Raw genomic sequence first — 16496 nt, 5'->3', positions numbered from 1 at the left:
CCCCGCCCTGTGGGGCTGTGGGCAGACCCTGCATGGGGTGGAGGGGAAACAGACCTGGGAAAGGCATATGTCCTTTGGAACTCCCCCAGCTGCCAGAGTCCCCAACCTAGTGCTTAGCCCTTCTTTTGGGGGGAGTTATAGTCCTGTTGGGTTACTCCCTGTGCCAGCCCTGTGCCCGCTGGTACATGTTCAGGGGTGGGTTGCAGATGGTGAAGCAACATGGATCACATGGAGCAGTGAGGGACATATCGATTTTTAGAAATTGTGGAATGCAAAGAGGAGCTGAAGGGAGCCTGCCTGGAGGAGGTGGCCTTCTATACCTGTGTGCTGGCCTGCCTTGGTTGTCAGGCTGTACTGCATGGGTCCCAGACTCTGAACCTTGTTCTAGCTTCAGGATGTCCGAATCCCTGTTAAGTCCCACATCCCAGTTTCCCTGTGTCCTGTTAAAGGGGTTCCCCTGTGGTGAGCTCCACACATGATCCATCCCTGGGTTGTGTCTGGGAGTTATTCCCTGCTCACCTGACGGTGTGAGTGGGGTGAGAGAAGCATGGGTGAGAGAAGCAGAATCCAGGATGGTGGCCATGAGGAGCCTCGACTGGCAAAGTCTCCAGGCCCTGTCCCCAGCTGGCCTAAACCTCTCTTCTGTCCATCACATCTTGAGTAGTCAGGCTCCACCTGTGAAGGAGGAGATAGATAGGGCCATCCTGTCACCACAACAGTCCCCCAGGATGCTAGCCTTGCGGATCTCTACCTATGGCGGTATGGAATCCACTTCCCTGGGTTAGATGGTCTCAGGGCCTCCCACCTTCGTCTTGGGGCTTGGGTTCCAGCACAGGACTCAGGACTGACCAGGGGGCTCCCAGGCAGGAGTAGGGGTCAGTTCCTGGCCTAGGCAGGCAGGGTTGGCTATGCTAATGATGCCCAGCTGACAACAGAGTCTGCGTAGGCTGGTGGCTGCTCTTCTGCCCTTGACCCCCACGCCACCCTGAATGTGTGTACATTCCTTCTTCCATAAGTCTTGGACAAAGAATACAATCCCTAGGGGCTTTGCTGACCCCTCAACCCCGCATCTGCTGTCCATCCTCAGCCCAGTTGTCCTTTGAAGACCATGCTGTGACGCAACCCTCCTTATCACCAAATTGAGTGAACAACCCACAGATGATTTCCTCACGCATGCAGGACCCTGTGCTGAGCCCAGAGCTAACTTTGTCTTTGTTCCTGGTCTGGAGGGTCTCACAGCTTGATGGAGGATCCAAACTCATACCCAGGCTGTGGGGCCTCAGGCAGGATCATAGTCCTGGGAAGAACCACAGGGAGGTTTGAAGAAGAGGATATGCTCTCCTGCAGGCACAAGGGACGTGAACTGCACAGTGAAGGCGCGGGGAAGGGAGCTGCGGCCTGCAGAGGAACGGACAGCAAGAGGGAGAAGAGGCTGGCTCACACCCAAGGGCCACAATGCCAGGCTGTGCAGCTTGCCTTTCCTCTGTGGGCCAGGCCTTTGGCGGGAAAGGGACTCCCTCTGTATTTATGAGTGCTCTAGAAAGTTCCTGCTGGAGAGTAGAGAAGTGACTGCAAGGGAGCTTGTGCAGGGATCATTTTGTGGGTGCTGCTCTGCCCTGGGCTGGGTGAGGAGAGGACTGTGAGAGGATGGATTGGCGGGACTTGGTGATGGGGGGTGGAGGTAGGGGTGCAGAGAGTACTGGGAGGTGCTCTGAAAGGTGGGCTCCATGCCTGCCCCTGAAGAGCCCTGAGTGGCTGCTTAGCACCGTCCTCATGGCACCCTGGTGTGAGGTGGAGCTTCTGGCAGGGCTTGGGCTCTCTGGAAAGGTGGACTGGGCAGCTCTCTGGGTTGGTCGGAGCAGCAGTCCAGGAGAAGAGGCAGAGGACAGATAGGGGGAAGGCTATGTTTCTGGCCAGAGCCTGTGGGCAGCTCTCCCCTCACCAGCTGAGAGGACACAAGTCTAACCCCACTGGCTTCTAGTAGCTGCCCTGCCCTCCCAACTTAATGGTTTCATTTTATATTTTATGTAAACTTCACAAGACTATTAGCCTATTGTGTAGCTAAGTGGACTGAGGTTCAGAGGGGTTAAGTAATCTGCCAAGGCTAGGATGTGAGCCCTGCCTGTCTGCCTCCCCTCCAAGGGCTCTTTCTCTAGGATAGAACAAGGTGGCTCAGGAGAACAAGGTCTCCGTCTTCAGTTTCTGCATGACTGTCATGGGGAACAGGGTGACAAGCAAGTGGATTGAGCCACAGAGCAAGAGCTGGGATCAGAAAAGTGCACTCTGGTGGGTGGGTGTTGGGGGGCAGGGAGAAAGGGAAAGTGGCTTATGGTTTGTAGCACAGCTCATGTCCAGTAGGTGGCACCCAGCCCTTGCAATCCTAATCTCCCCAGGGGTCAGAGAAGGCAGGGGTGAGGTGTTGAGATAGTCTGGCTCAGGTTCACTCCTGTAAGCCCCTTCATACTCACACACACAGTGGCACTCCCACATGCACAGCCTCATATGATCATTCTTTTTACATGGATTCCACTACACACACTCCACACAGCCTCCATTCCCCAGGGACAATGGGAAATGCTTCAAGAAGTCTACCTGCCTCTATAGGTGCTCTCTAAACAGGACAGAAGTCCATCAGTTCTACCTGAGTTGGACTCCTTGTCCCCTGGGAGTGTCCACTAGCTGATTGATCTCCCTCTGCAGAAGGACCCCTGGGAAAACAGAGTCAGCCTATGATCAGGTGTGGGCAGAACTGAGGCCACCCACCTTTCTTGTGCATTAAATAATTGCAAGGGAGCATTGAAGGTCTTGTCCTGTGCTCACCAGCTGAGAGAGGCAGAGCAGGACAGGAGGAGGCTGGGGGCCCTTAGAGGATCTTGAAGTTTGGGTGGGAAGGCCAAGTGGAAGAGGAGGTAAAGGACACTGCAGACAGACCAGAAGAGCAGGCCAGGAGGTGGGGACTTGCAAGGGGCTGTGCAAAAGGCCTCAGTCCACCCTGGCTGCTGAGCCTCCCAGGGCTCAGTCTCCTTGAGACAGGAGTAAGGGAGGGTTGGAGGGGGGAGGGGAATTTGGGAGAGGGTCTTGGGTGTGGGGAGGGGAAGTGAGCCATGGAAGGCATGAGGTGGCTAGACGGAGTGATTATGTTGAGAGATTTTTTTTTTCCATTGCCTCATTGTGGCCTCCTAGGATGGTGCCAGATCCAGAGAAGAGAAGGCATGAGATGCAGCCTCTGAGCAGGAGCTGGGCCCCCAGGGGGAACAGGGAAGCCGTCAAGGCCAGGATCTGGACCACATCTGGGGAGAGAAGGGAGTATTGGGTCAGGGAGAAGGGAGGAGGGGAGGAGACAGCCTGTAGGGTGTGGGGAAGATCAAGAATGTCAAGGGAAGCCTCTCATCTGACAAAAGTTACCACTTCTGGGTTCTTTCCTGAAACACGGAGCAAGAGCTGTCACCACAGACTGGCACCTGAACTCCTCGGCTCTGTTCACAATCCCTCTTGGGATTTCTCTTCTCTCCTGGCAGGATGAACATTAGAATTCCTCACTGGTTTTAGTTTTCCTGTTCATAACCAGAAACTGGAATGATAAGCTCCACTGGAGACCTTCAGGTTATAGGAAGGTGCTCTGTGTGTGTGTTGGTGGGGGGGAGGCTGCCCCATTCTGGGGAGTTGCATATGAGTGAAATCTGGGTATAGGTGGCCAGGATAAATCCATACAGGAAGCAATGAGCCAAATTTGGAGGTTGGCGGGTCAGATGTGAGAATGGGCAGTGTGGTGACTTCCTGCCAAGATGGCTGTCCATCTCAATCCCTAAATTATCCCTGGAGAAACCACATAACTGAATGGGAAGTGTGGGATTCTAGGAACTAACAACAACACTCTGGGGTGGATTGGGGTAGGGAGAGAGAAAAGTGAGGAGCTGGGTTGGGGGAGGCACCCACACTGCCTTGGACAATCACTGCCTACCCTCCCAGCCCTGCACCTTCACGGAGATGCCTCTTCTTGACGCTGCTTCCCTGCAGGAGGGTCACAGTCAGGGAAGGTGCTTGCAGAAGAAGGTGCCCGATTGCGTTGTGTGGTGCTTGGTGCTCACCTGCTTTAAGTCAGGATCCCAATACAGACCAGGGCCGGCCTTCAGCTCACCCCCAGACCACATTACCAGTTGGAATCACGGTGCCCCCCAAGGAAATACTGGACACCATGTTGAAAGAGTACATCAACTAAGAAACACGACTGAGGGTGACTTTCTGGAACAGATGGGTTCTGCATTTAAATGCTTTAAATTTACTTAAGGACGTAAGAGAAGATAATAGCAGCATGAAGTAAGAATAAGAAAACATTTGTAAAAAATAAAAAGAACCAAGTAAAAGAATCAGGATGGAGTAAAGAAGGCAAAAGATGAAATGATCAGTGAATTTTGAGGATCAAGTGGGAACACTGTCAACATAGGCAATAGGAAATGAATCAAGAAATAGAGGAAGAGAAAATATGAGAGATGTGCAGGACAAAAGTAGAAGTGTCAATGTCCAGATAATAAGCAGCTTAAAAGAGAGGGCAAAAAATTGGAAGACCTAAGATTAAAAGGGATCAGAGAATGTCAGTCAGGGGAGGTAAAGGAAAAACACAAGTATATACACATATTTAAGACCAACAATATAAAGAGAAAATTCTGAAATTTCCCAAGGGGAAATGCAGATCACCTGAAAGGAGAAGGAATCAGGTTATCACGAGAGTTCTCAAGCACATTCATTGCTGGTTGGAATGCAAAAGGGCACAGCCAAAGAACACACACACGTCCTCCATAGTATGTGGTCTGTGCACATACAGAATATCTGAAAAAGAGACCCTCTATGAGGCAACATGGAGGACTAAAAACTCCAAAGGATAAGTATGCCACAATGTTTTCTCATCATAATACTATTGTAGATATAAAGGGACATTGATAACAAACTAATGGTCAAATTACCATGTATCTGGACATTGAGTTGCATATTACTAAATTATCCATGGGTTAAAAAACTACAATGGAAATTATGAAATTCTTAAAATTAGATTAAAAAATCTTTACTACACATCCACATTTGTGAAATGACCAAAGCTATTTCAAATGACAAGTGAATGTATTTTTTTATATCTTCAAATTCATTTGTCAGGAAAAGAAGACTCTAAAAATGAATGAAATAAATGAGTTAAGTATTCAACTCAAGAGGCTGAACAAGAGAGCAAAAAAAAAAAAAGAACAAAATAAACAAACATGGGGCAGAAATAAATAACCTTGAGAATATCAGCAATAACAATTACAGAAGGTTCCAAAGCCAAATGCTGTTTCTTTGAAAAGATTAATAAGATTGACCCTAACAAGATTAAATCACTAAAACAAACACACACAAAAAGAAAGAACTAAATATAGAACAAAACCCAGACAATATTTACCGATTCCAGAGAGGTTAAAAACATAATAAAAAACATAATAAATTCACAATAGCCAAACTATGGAACCAGCCTAGATGTCTACCAATGCATAAATGGATAAAGAAAATGTGGTATATATACACAATGGGGGTTTTATTCAGCTATAAAGAAAAATGAAATTATGTCATTTGCAGGAAAATGGATGGAACTTAAGACCATTATGTTAAGTGAAAGAAGCCAAGCTCAGAAGGTCAAGGGTCATATGTTTTCTCTCATATGTGGAAGCTAGAGAGGAAAAAGGGAAAGAAAGTTGGGGACTAGAGGGAGGGACAAGGGGAGGGTACAGAGAAGTACTAGGGAATGATACTGTCCAAAATATATTGTTACATTGTGTGCATGTGCAACTACATAACAACAAATCCCACCACTATGTACAATTATACTGCACAAATAAAAACATGGGGGAAAAAGAGATAATAAAAAACATAATAACTACAGATTCTTTTGTGGTTCATAGGCATGATGGTAAGGTGTTTGCACCATTGTGTGAGATGTATCTCCCTCTACACCCCACCATAACCTCTGCACATTGCTAGTCCCATGTGAAGAAAAAAAATGAAGAAAAAAATTACAATCTGAAAACCTGGATGAAGTAGATACATTTCTAGAAAAAGTAGAAAATTTACAGGATGTAAAACTTGAATAGATAAATATGTATTAAAGGAATGACATTGTCGTCAACAGCCTCCCTTCCTCAAAAAAAATTCCCCTTCCAAATAGCTTTTCAGATCGATTTGTAATTCATATAAACCATTCCAGAAGAAAAGTTAAGCTGCCAGCTCATTTAATAAAATTAACCTGTCCTTGATTTCCAAATGAGGTAATAATGCAAAAAATAGATAATTCAAGATTAGCTCCATTTTTGCCTATGAATTTAGATGCAAAAATCCTATATAAAATACGAGCTAACCAGATGCAACAGCATATTTTAAGATGTATCATAATCAGATGGAAAAATTTTCATCTTGATAAACCTACCAATGTAGTTCACCATGTTAATAGACTTATTGAGAAAAATCATATGATTATTTCAATTGGTGTGGGAGAAGTCTTTACTATAGTTAATATCAATGTGTGCTTTTAGAAAATTCAACAAACTTGGATTACATGGTGATTAACTTGGAAAAGGTAATATTCCAAAAAACTTCAGCCATCATTTAAACCATTTTAGTCAATATGTTGTTCTTATGAACAAAAATAAGGCAGGAATGGCCACTATCACCAATGCTGTTTAGCTCAGGGCTGGAGGTCCCGGTCAATGCTCTAATGAAAGGGAGAGAAGAGGTGCATATTTTGGAAGGACCAGATGAAACTGTCATTTTTCACAGATGATACATTCAGTTTACTAGAAAACAAACAGAATTAATAGACAAATAGAACTGAGAGAGCATCAATGTTGCTGGCATTAAGATAAAAATCAGGGGCTGGGATTGTGGCTCAGTGGTAGAGTGCTCCCCTAGCATGGGCGGGACCTGGGTTCGATCCTCAGCACCATATAAAAATAAAGGCATTGTATTGTGCCCATCTACACCTAAAAATAAATATTTAAAAAAAGCAGCTTTAAAAATCAGTAGCCTTTCTGTATAATGGCAAGAACCAACAAGAAAAGACAACTTAAAAATAGGGGCTGGGCCTACTCAGAAGGTCAAGGGTCATATGTTTTCTCTTATATGTGGAAGCTAGAGAGGAAAAAGGGGAAATAAAGTTGGGGATGGATCTCATGAAAATCAAAGGGAGATCAGTAGAGTAGATTAAAGGGACCATGGGGTGGCAGAAGGGAAAGGAAAGGGGAAATACTCAGGAATAATATTGGCCAAATTATATTGTTACATTGTGTACAGACACAGCTATGTAACAACAAATTCCACCATATGTAGACTAATGTACCAATAAAATATATGGAAAAAACAATTTTTTAAAAGGCTGGGTAGGGCTTGGTTGTTGCTCAGTGGTAGAGCACTTGCCTAGCACATGTGAGGCCCTGGGTTCCATCCTCAGCACCACATAAAGATAAATAAAATAAAGCTATTGTGTCTATCTATAACTAAACAAATATTTAAAGAGAAAGAACTGGGGATATAATTCAGTGTAGAGTGCTTGTCTAGCATGTGGGAGGTCCTGGGTTCAATACTCCATGCTGCTAAAAAAAAAAAAAAAAAGTATTTCACTCACAATAGCTATAAAACATCTTAGAAATTAACTCAGGCAAGAATAGGATGCAATCTTTAGGACAGAATCTTGAACTCTGATTGGAAACACAGGAGATTATTTAAATAATGGAAAAACATTCCACACTCTGGATGGGATGATTTCATATTGTTATAAATTAATTCTCCCAAAAGTAATCTAGATATTCAACACCATCGCTATTCAAATTCTTGCTATATTTCTCGAGCCTCTCAATAAACTTCTATAAATATATATATGGAATAAGAAAAGTCTGTGAATAGCAAATTAACTTTAAAAAGTGACAGTAAAGAGGAATGTAATTTAAAAAGTGATTACTGGTACAAGACAGGCTAATGGGCCAAAGGAATAGAACAGAGAGTTCAGAGAGGAACATACATGTAAATAGGAATTCCATGATACTACACAATAAAAGTGGGAGCAGAACCTAGAGAAAGAGTGAATTGTTGAGAAAACTCACCAGGATATTAAAAAAAAAAAAAAAAAAGAAAGGAAAAGAAAAGAGAAAACTGAGCCAGGCACCTGTAATCTTAGCTACTAGAGAAATTGAGATAGGAGGACCACAAGTTCGAAGCCAGCCTGGGCAACTTACAGACTCAAAATAAAATAAAATAGCCAGGGATGTGGCTCAGTGGTAGAGTGTTTGCTTAGCATGGGCAAGGTCCTGGGCTCAATCCCAGTGCTGCCAAAAAATAAAAATAAAAGAAAGAAAGGAAAGGAAACTAATCACTATTTAATATAATATATACAGGTGGATGCTATGTGGATTATAGACAAAATATGAAAGTAAAAAGTACTAAGAAATGTAGACTAGCTTTGTGAGCATTGAGGGCAAGCTATAATGAAAAGCAATTTATGAATTCAATTACGTTGAAATTGTAGATTTCTGGTCAGTGACACATATCATGGATAAAGTTAGTAGAGAGCTGATAGAATGGGAGAAGTTATTTGCAAAGTTTAAAATTGACAAGGGGCTAATATCTGCAATATATGAGAAATTCTTGTAGGTCCACAAGAAGACAGCAACCCCAGTAGGAGGAAATAGAAAAGAGGGGCAGGGGAGGGAATCTCCCGAATAAGTAATTTATAGAAAAGGAAACTCAAAGGACCTGGAAAGGATGCTCAAACTTACCGGTTTTCTGAGAAATAGAAATGAAAAAAACAAGTTATTTTCAATCTATTAGACTGGCAGAAATCAGAAAGTCAGATGTCAACTGTGGACAGAGGTGTGGGAAACTGCAGCTTTGACACTGTCATTGGGAATGAGGATGGATGCAGCCCTCTGGATAGCAGCACTCAAACTAAGTATATGTATGCCCTGTGACCCACAGTGCCACTCCTGGATATGAATATTTGTATCCCCGAGAAACCACAGGCTACAAAAATGAGGACACTGACTGAGGACCCAGTATGTTGTTGGGCAAAATGGGGTGTATGTGCATCATGGAGTCCTGTGGGGGGAATAATGAATGTATAGATGTACATATAGCAACATGAATCCTAAAAAACTATTATAGGGAAAAAAAGGGAGAAAGGGAATGAAATTTATCATACAGTACAATTTACATAATTAAAATGTAGGTTTTCAGAATTATGACTTTCACTTTACAAGAATTCACATGAGCAAAAGGCTGGACACAGATGGACATGGTGATATCCACCTACAGTTCTGGTTACTTGGGAGGCGGAGGCAGGAGGATTGCAAGTTGGAGGTCAGCCTCAACAACTTAGTGAAACTCTGTCTCAAAATTAAAAAGGAAGAAGGGTCTGGGGGTGTAACACAGCGTTAGAGCACTTACCTTGCATGTATGTGGCCCTGGTTTTGATCCCTAGTCCTGCTTAAAAAAAAAAAAAAGGAAAGAAATATTAGACATTAAGTGCATGATTACTTTTGAGGAAGAGAATGAAGGATGAGGAAAAAAAGGAATAATTAAAATAAGATCAGGTCCTTGGATGGGCCGGTGATGGGCAAGGCAGTGAACTGAAACGTAGGATTAGCTCCACTCTCTGCATCTGAGGTCCAGAGAAACAAACAAGGCAGGCACAGGAGGTGCACAGCGTCCCCCAGTCTTCTGCGAGTTCCCCATTTGTTCTTGTTAGAGAACTCATCTGTCTCTGGAAGCAAAGAGTTGAAGACAGTACCTGATTCCTGGCCTGCCCAAAACCTCTGTCAGTGCTTACGGGGTGTATGGAGGGAGAAGTGGATGGCCAGGCAGAGGAAAACCCGATAAAGGAGAAATGAGCAAATGATTGAAGCAGTAGGTGCAGGAGTGAACGGGTAAGTGGGCCATTGAAGGAATGTGTGCCAGCATGACGGGGCAAGGGGATAAAAAGGCTCATGAGCAGAGGGCTCTAGTGAGTGGTGTGTGGATGAATAGGGGAGAAAATTCATGAAGATCAAATGAGGGAGGTTGACCCACTTGCCCAGACCTTGGGGAGAGCTCACAAGAGGGTGACCCAGTTGAAGTGGCTGAAGGTCTGCTGGGTGCACTGAAGGGTCACTGGGCTCCATGCCTGCCCCCTGGCGGGAGAAGTTGGTAACCAGAAAACCACACAGGGTGGAGGGGTTAGTCTCTCTTGGGAAGATGGACAGGGCCCGGATGGAGGCTCTAAGGCAGGTCTGCAGGGAGAAGAATGCGGTATCCCAGGCGTGAGGGCCGCCCGTGCCTGGACAGCTGTTGGGCAGAGGCCCCCATCCTCCCAAGTGCAAAGTGAACACAGTCCATACCTGGGAATACCGTCTTCCTGGGGGCCCAACAGCAGTCCCCCTTCCCCTGCAGAGCTGAGATCCTGGGTCAGGTAGAAATCCGGGGCCTTGAAGGAAAACGCCTCTTAAAGGCTCCCGAGACCCTTTGCCTGTCCATGAGCCTTGGTTCAGCTCCCAGTTCAGGTGTTGGGTGGGTTGATGTGGGTCAGCAATGGGCTTGGAGGCTGACTGGGGTGGGGGTGGAGAGAATGTTGTATTGGGGGGGGGAGAGGCAGGGCAGGTTTTCCCCTGTGAGTGCACCCTGCCTCGTGGGCCATCTCGCAGCCTTCCTGCAGCCCACATAGGCATCATCCAAGATGCCCAGAGCCAGTGACATGACAGTGAAGCCCCAAGCTTGGGGTAGAAAGGAGGGAATGACCTGAGCTGAGACAACCTGTATCCAAGCCTAAACTATGGATTTTCCTGTGTTTAACTTATTTATTATCAGCAATCCCTTTATATAAATTTGGAAACAGATACTCAGAGAGGCATTTAATCTACCTAACACCATCCAGCAAGGAACTGGTGGTGCCTGGACTCAAACTTCAAAGCTGTGAGTCCATCTCCTCCCTCAAAGTCTGTGCCCAGTTCCCACCCCCAATAGCACCTGAGGCCAGGTGGGGTAGGTGGTCCTCAAGCTGGCAGAGCACCTGTGCCAGCTGCAGCCAAGTGGAGCCACCAAGACTGCCAGGGGCTTTCTCATCTCTTTAGTGTTGGCTGGAAGAAAAAAAACATCTCTTAACTGGGAGGCCCTCCCAAGAAAGAGCAGGTAATATTGTCTCTTTGTTGGGGAGAGAAACCGAGGCCCAGAAGCTCAGTTGGCAGGAATCCTCACATAATGGATCTTAAAGAACATCCCCAGGGTCACCTGAGGAAACCAATATCCACAAAGGGACAAGAACTTCTAAGATCACCCAAAGATCTAGAGGTAGAGCAGAGTTGGGTACCAGCTCCTATTTCCTGACCCATGTTTCTCTCCTCTGTTCCAGGGATGGCAGTTTTGGGCCCCACATAGGTTTGGAAAACTAAAATTACATTTCCTGGTCTCCATTATAGCTTGGGTTTCTTGTGCAGCCTAGTTTCCCTCAAGAAGTTGCCCCCAATAAGATATGGAGGTGGAAGGGCATCATGGGCATTGATGACTGTATGCAGGCAAGATAGAATCATCTAGAAAGCAGCTGTGATGAAGGTGTCTGGATATTCCATGAATACCCATGAGGAAATTCTAAGATCTAGCACCTCACCTAGGTGCTAAAGTTATAGGTGGAAGGGTGATGACATAGTATCCACTAGAAAATTCTTGAGGTGTGGTTGGGCATTTTGGGCAGACACATTGTCCCTTACTATTGTCTTTGGGCAACACTGAGCCTGGGCCTCATCTCTTGCTTGAACCTGTGAGGCATGTACTACTAAGGATCCTAGCCAGAGCAGTTTGTCCCAAATTGAATTGGTTGCCATTACCTGTCCCCTGAGCTCTTTGACAGGGGACTGTTTGTTTATTTCTGTCTCTGTGGCACCCAGATGTAACACCTGATGGTATGCACTCAGCAAGAAAATCACTGAATGCTTAAATGAAATGTTAGTCGCTATTATTAAAAATCCAATCAGAGAGATTACATCTACAGAGGAGCCTAGGGCTGGCCTGCGTATCTTCAGGAGTATCTCAGTTTTGATCACGGCCTGCAAGAGTCACTCCATTCAACTGAAGATAATAGTGTGCTCAGTAAAACCAGCCTGCATATCGAACAGTCAGGCCTCCCATCAGAGAAATCATGTTCACAGTGGAATCATGTTTGCGTGACCAGTCCTGAACATCTATCAAACCAAACTAGCTTCCAGGACACCGCAGGCTAGAGGATGCAAAATGATTTTCACCATGAATGAGGCTTATAGACATAGGACAGAGGAAAAGAACCACAGTTTATATGGCATCGCCATCAAATCCATTTTAAAAGATCATGGATGGAAATTCTTCCTTAACAAAACACCTGCCCCTAAACACCTGTTTTCATCTCTTCACGTGATCTGTGATTCCTTATCTGAGTCCTCCTAGTGACCAAAATACAGGATGCCAATTTTGTGTTCTTTCTTATTCTTTTCATAGCTTTTCCCATGACACCTTCTAAGTTGCTAGATGTGCTCCTCATAGCGCCTCCTGCTGCATGGCAGACAGCCCACCATCGGAAGCCAGGGGCAGCAGAACAGTGGTGAAGGGTGTGGACTCCAGTGTCAGGCAGGCCTGATGCAAATCCCTCCTCTGCCACTTCCTTGCTCAATTTGTGCCTCAGTTTTCTCGTCTATGAAGTAGGACTAAGGATAACCCTTTGCAGGCTGTCGTGAGGACGAGTTGAGCACAGGCACGAGGGACTGCCCACTGTTACAGCTGCAGCTGTCTGAAACACAGGGCTTTGCAAAGTGCATTTCTGGGAAAGAAGGAACAGAGCTTCATCTTTGGGTAAAGATGTCAGAAGGGACATCCCAGGAAGAAGGCTTTGGCCATTTGTTTCAGAAAGGGCAGAAAAGTCTTGAGTTCCAAGCAGAAGAGTCTGGGGGCATTCCAGAGGTTGGTAGCATTGGTCCTAGGTTGAATGGTGTCTGCTCCTCCCCCAATGGATATATTCAAACCCTAACCTCCAGTTCCTATGTAGATGACTTTCTTTTTGGAAATAGGGTCTTCGAAGATGTGATCACATTAAATCCAGTGATTGATGTCCTTATAAAAGGAGAGGGACACAGATGCACAGGAAGAAGGCAGAGATTGCAGTGATGCTGCCTGTTGGGAGCTGCCCTGGATGCAGATGCCTTTAAATCCTGATGCGCCGGGTTCTGACCAACCTTGGGCATTACCCCAGCTTGGATAACAAGGTGTGGCTCCAGATGTAGGCATCACCTGCTGGGGTTGAGTCACACTCACCTATTCCTTTATAATCCTACCCCTTCCCCCTTTTGGGAATAGAATATTCCATGGAACAGCCTCCCCCAATAAACTCCGGGATCGAGGCATGCTCTTTCTCTTTTTCTTGCCTGCCTTGTTTCCTTTGGGGGAGCTGGGTCAGAGGAGCCATCACAGAACTCACAGAAAAAGGTATTTTGTGCCAGCCCAGTTCAGCTGGAGTGACCCTGACTGGTTTAGTCATGTGCTGCGACAGCTGCCACAAGCTTATATGATCTGAATGTGTCCCCCAAGATTCATTTGAATGCCCAGCACAACCATGTTGAGAGGGGGTCCCTTAGGTCATGAGGGGAGTTAATGCCATTATTGTGGAATGGGGTTCATACTTGCAAGAATGTTGTAAAAGCCAGTGGGGCCCCCTCTTGCTCTTAAACTCTCGTTCTTCTGCCTACAGCCACGGAATGATGCAGCATGAAGGCCCCTGCCAGATGCCAGTCCCTTGATCTTGGATTTCCCAACCTCCAGAACTGTGAGTCAAAGAAATGTCTGTTCTCTATAAATTACCCAGTCTCAGTCCCAGGGCAGCACAAAGCAGACTGAGATGCAAGGCAAGGAAAGTCACGGACGGCTGCCAACCACCCAAAGATGGAAGAAGCGCGAAGATCCTCCTTTAAAACCTCCAGGGAGAGCATGACCCTGCCAACACTGTGATTTCAGATTTCAGCCTCTGGAGCTGTGAGGCAATAAATAGCTGTTGTTTAAAGCCACCCAGTCTGTGGTTACAGCAGCTCTAGGAAACAAGACAGTGAGTAAGGCAGGGGAGGAGTCCCTCAGGTCACAGAGCACAGATGGATTGGAGGGAGGAGGAGAAACGAGGACCATCATTTTCCAGCTGTGGCATTGTGGATGCAGATGGCAAAACAGTTCAATCACTGAAGACCATCTGGGATCAGCGCACAGAAGCCTGGCCCCCTGTCTCACAGCGGATGACCCTCGGTGCAACCTGTACTTTCCACTTCAGACAGTCCAAGGCTGGAGTTACCCTGGGCCATCTTCTCCCTTGGCTCTTTCCTCACCCCTTTCTTCTTCTGCTTGTCTCATCCCCTTACCAGGATTTCCAACGAGCCCTCTCATCTGTCAGCTGTGTAGTCATCTGTCACTCAGAGCGGGGTCATTACACATCTCCCCCCAGGCCCAGCCCTGTGCTAGCTGTCGGGGTCAGGGTGGTACAGAAAAATTAAGAGAGCCATCCTGCCCTATGGGAGTTCACAGTAACCTGTACTAGCTAATTGATTAATGCACTAATTAGTTCAAGACAAATTTATTTATTTGAACTGCTGAGGATTGGATCCAGTAACACTCTACCACTGAGTTACATCCTGGCCCTTTTAAAAACTTTTTTTTTTGAAACAGATTCTCGTTAAGTTGCCCAGGCTGGCCTCAAACTTGTGATCTTCCTGCCTCAGCTTCCCAAGCTGCTGAGACTATAGGTCTATGTCTCTGTGCACAGATAGTCTGACACATTTTTTGAAAGCGTACTATGTGCTGCTCCTGGCCGGACTTTGAAAAGGTTGCAGAGGTAAACAAAACAAGGAGCCAAACTAACAGAGCAGGCACCAGCTTACCGGTTAAGGTACAATTGGGTTATGCTTATTGCAGGAGCTCGTTTTGATTAACTTCAGTCTAATGACCTAGAATGCTGGCTCATATTTGATTTCTTTTCAGATGTAGGCTGTCTTCCTGGCATGTTTGTATGAACTGCAGCGTTTGTACAAACAGTCCCTGTTGCCTAGAACAAGGACTGCTGGTGGAGGAAGAGTTTAAACTCAGAGAGAAAAAAATTAGGCTAGCAATTTAAACCTGATGCTTTTTCAGGGGTACTAACTGATCTTCTGTATTTTAAAATGGGATGTAACTATCCTAAAATTACATCAGACAGAATGTTAAGGCTTTCTTGAATGTTTGAGTTCTCCCAGAGAACAGAAACGATGACTAACTATCCAAACGTCTTCAGGATCTCTGAGCTTGTTATGCTTTTTGTCCTTATCTCCTGGAATTTGTGTGTGTACGACTCCATTTCCAAAGCTTTTAGAATGGCTTTGGAAGAGTCTATCCAGATGTTAAATAATCCTGAATTTGGCCACGGGGCTAGAAAACATGCTTTTATTAGTTTACAATGACTTTGACTTTCTTTGGCAAAGTATCACCTCCTGTGAGGGATTCTGAGTGTCTTCATGGTGATTAATTTATTTTGGAGAATTAATTCTTGCTACTATTGTTGGTTCTATGATTTCCAATATGAATGTAGTCCTTATTAAATGGCTCTACTGCCTGTGGAACAACAACCTCCAAAAGCAGTTGACAAGAAAGAAGTCTTGAGATAGCTACCTGATAAACTGAGAGCAGAAATGGCCGTCAGTGTTCACTGAAACACGTTAACAAAGGTACTCATTTTTGCTGACTCTGAAGCTGCTCTGTTGGTAGAGTAAGACCACAAATCTATGGGCCTGAAGATTATCACAGTTGCAAGGTAGGGGATATTGGATGAGGGAGATACATCATTAGGGAAGGAGATGATGGAATCACTCAGTTTATGGGGTTGAATAATGGCAGGTCCTCTGGGGAGTTCAACATACTTAACATTAAAGGCAGAAAAATTGGCACCAGAGTGACAAATAATTAAAAAGTATTTACTATTTGGGTATAGTGGTGCATGCCTGTAATCCCAGTGCTTGGGAGGCAGAGGCAGGAGGATGGAAAGTTCAAAGTCAGCCTCAGCAACTTACTGAGGCCGTAGCAACTTAGCAAGACTCTGTCTCAAAATAAAATATAAAAAGGGCTAGGGATGTGGCTTGGTGGTTAAGTGTCCCTGGGTTCAATCCCTGGTACCAAAAAAACCAAAAACAAAACAAGGAAAAAGAAAAAAGTATTTGCTACTCAGATTTATTCTATCAAAGATGACCTTATGGAAGCTGTCTGAGTATCTAGATACAAATCCTTCTGGAAGAGAAAGGGAAGAAAATCTTGACGAAAGATGCTTTACTGGATATAAATATTGCAAATATCAGAAGTGAGCCTACAGAACTGAAAGAGAAGGTCATCTGAATGAACAGGTCAGTAGCCCTCCTACAGAAAAAGTTTGCCTGAATCCTGGGTGAGTATGAGTCAGTGCAGGAGAAACTGAAGCAAAGATTAACCAAGGT

General features: G+C 45.3%; 2 pseudogenes; both read left to right on the top strand.

Moving 5' to 3' along the window:
* The first annotated feature begins 5905 nt into the window (after positions 1-5905).
* On the top strand, positions 5906-6015 carry LOC120890217 (small nucleolar RNA U13; annotated as a pseudogene).
* A 7199-nt stretch (positions 6016-13214) lies between these two features.
* Positions 13215-15672, top strand: LOC110597925 (cyclic nucleotide-gated channel alpha-1 pseudogene; annotated as a pseudogene).
* The last annotated feature ends 824 nt before the right edge of the window (positions 15673-16496 follow it).

This window comes from Ictidomys tridecemlineatus, chromosome 4, assembly GCF_052094955.1.
Source record: "Ictidomys tridecemlineatus isolate mIctTri1 chromosome 4, mIctTri1.hap1, whole genome shotgun sequence".
NCBI lineage: Eukaryota > Metazoa > Chordata > Mammalia > Rodentia > Sciuridae > Ictidomys > Ictidomys tridecemlineatus.
Note: the sequence above shows the minus strand (reverse complement) of the source record. Positions and strands in the feature narration are given on the sequence as shown.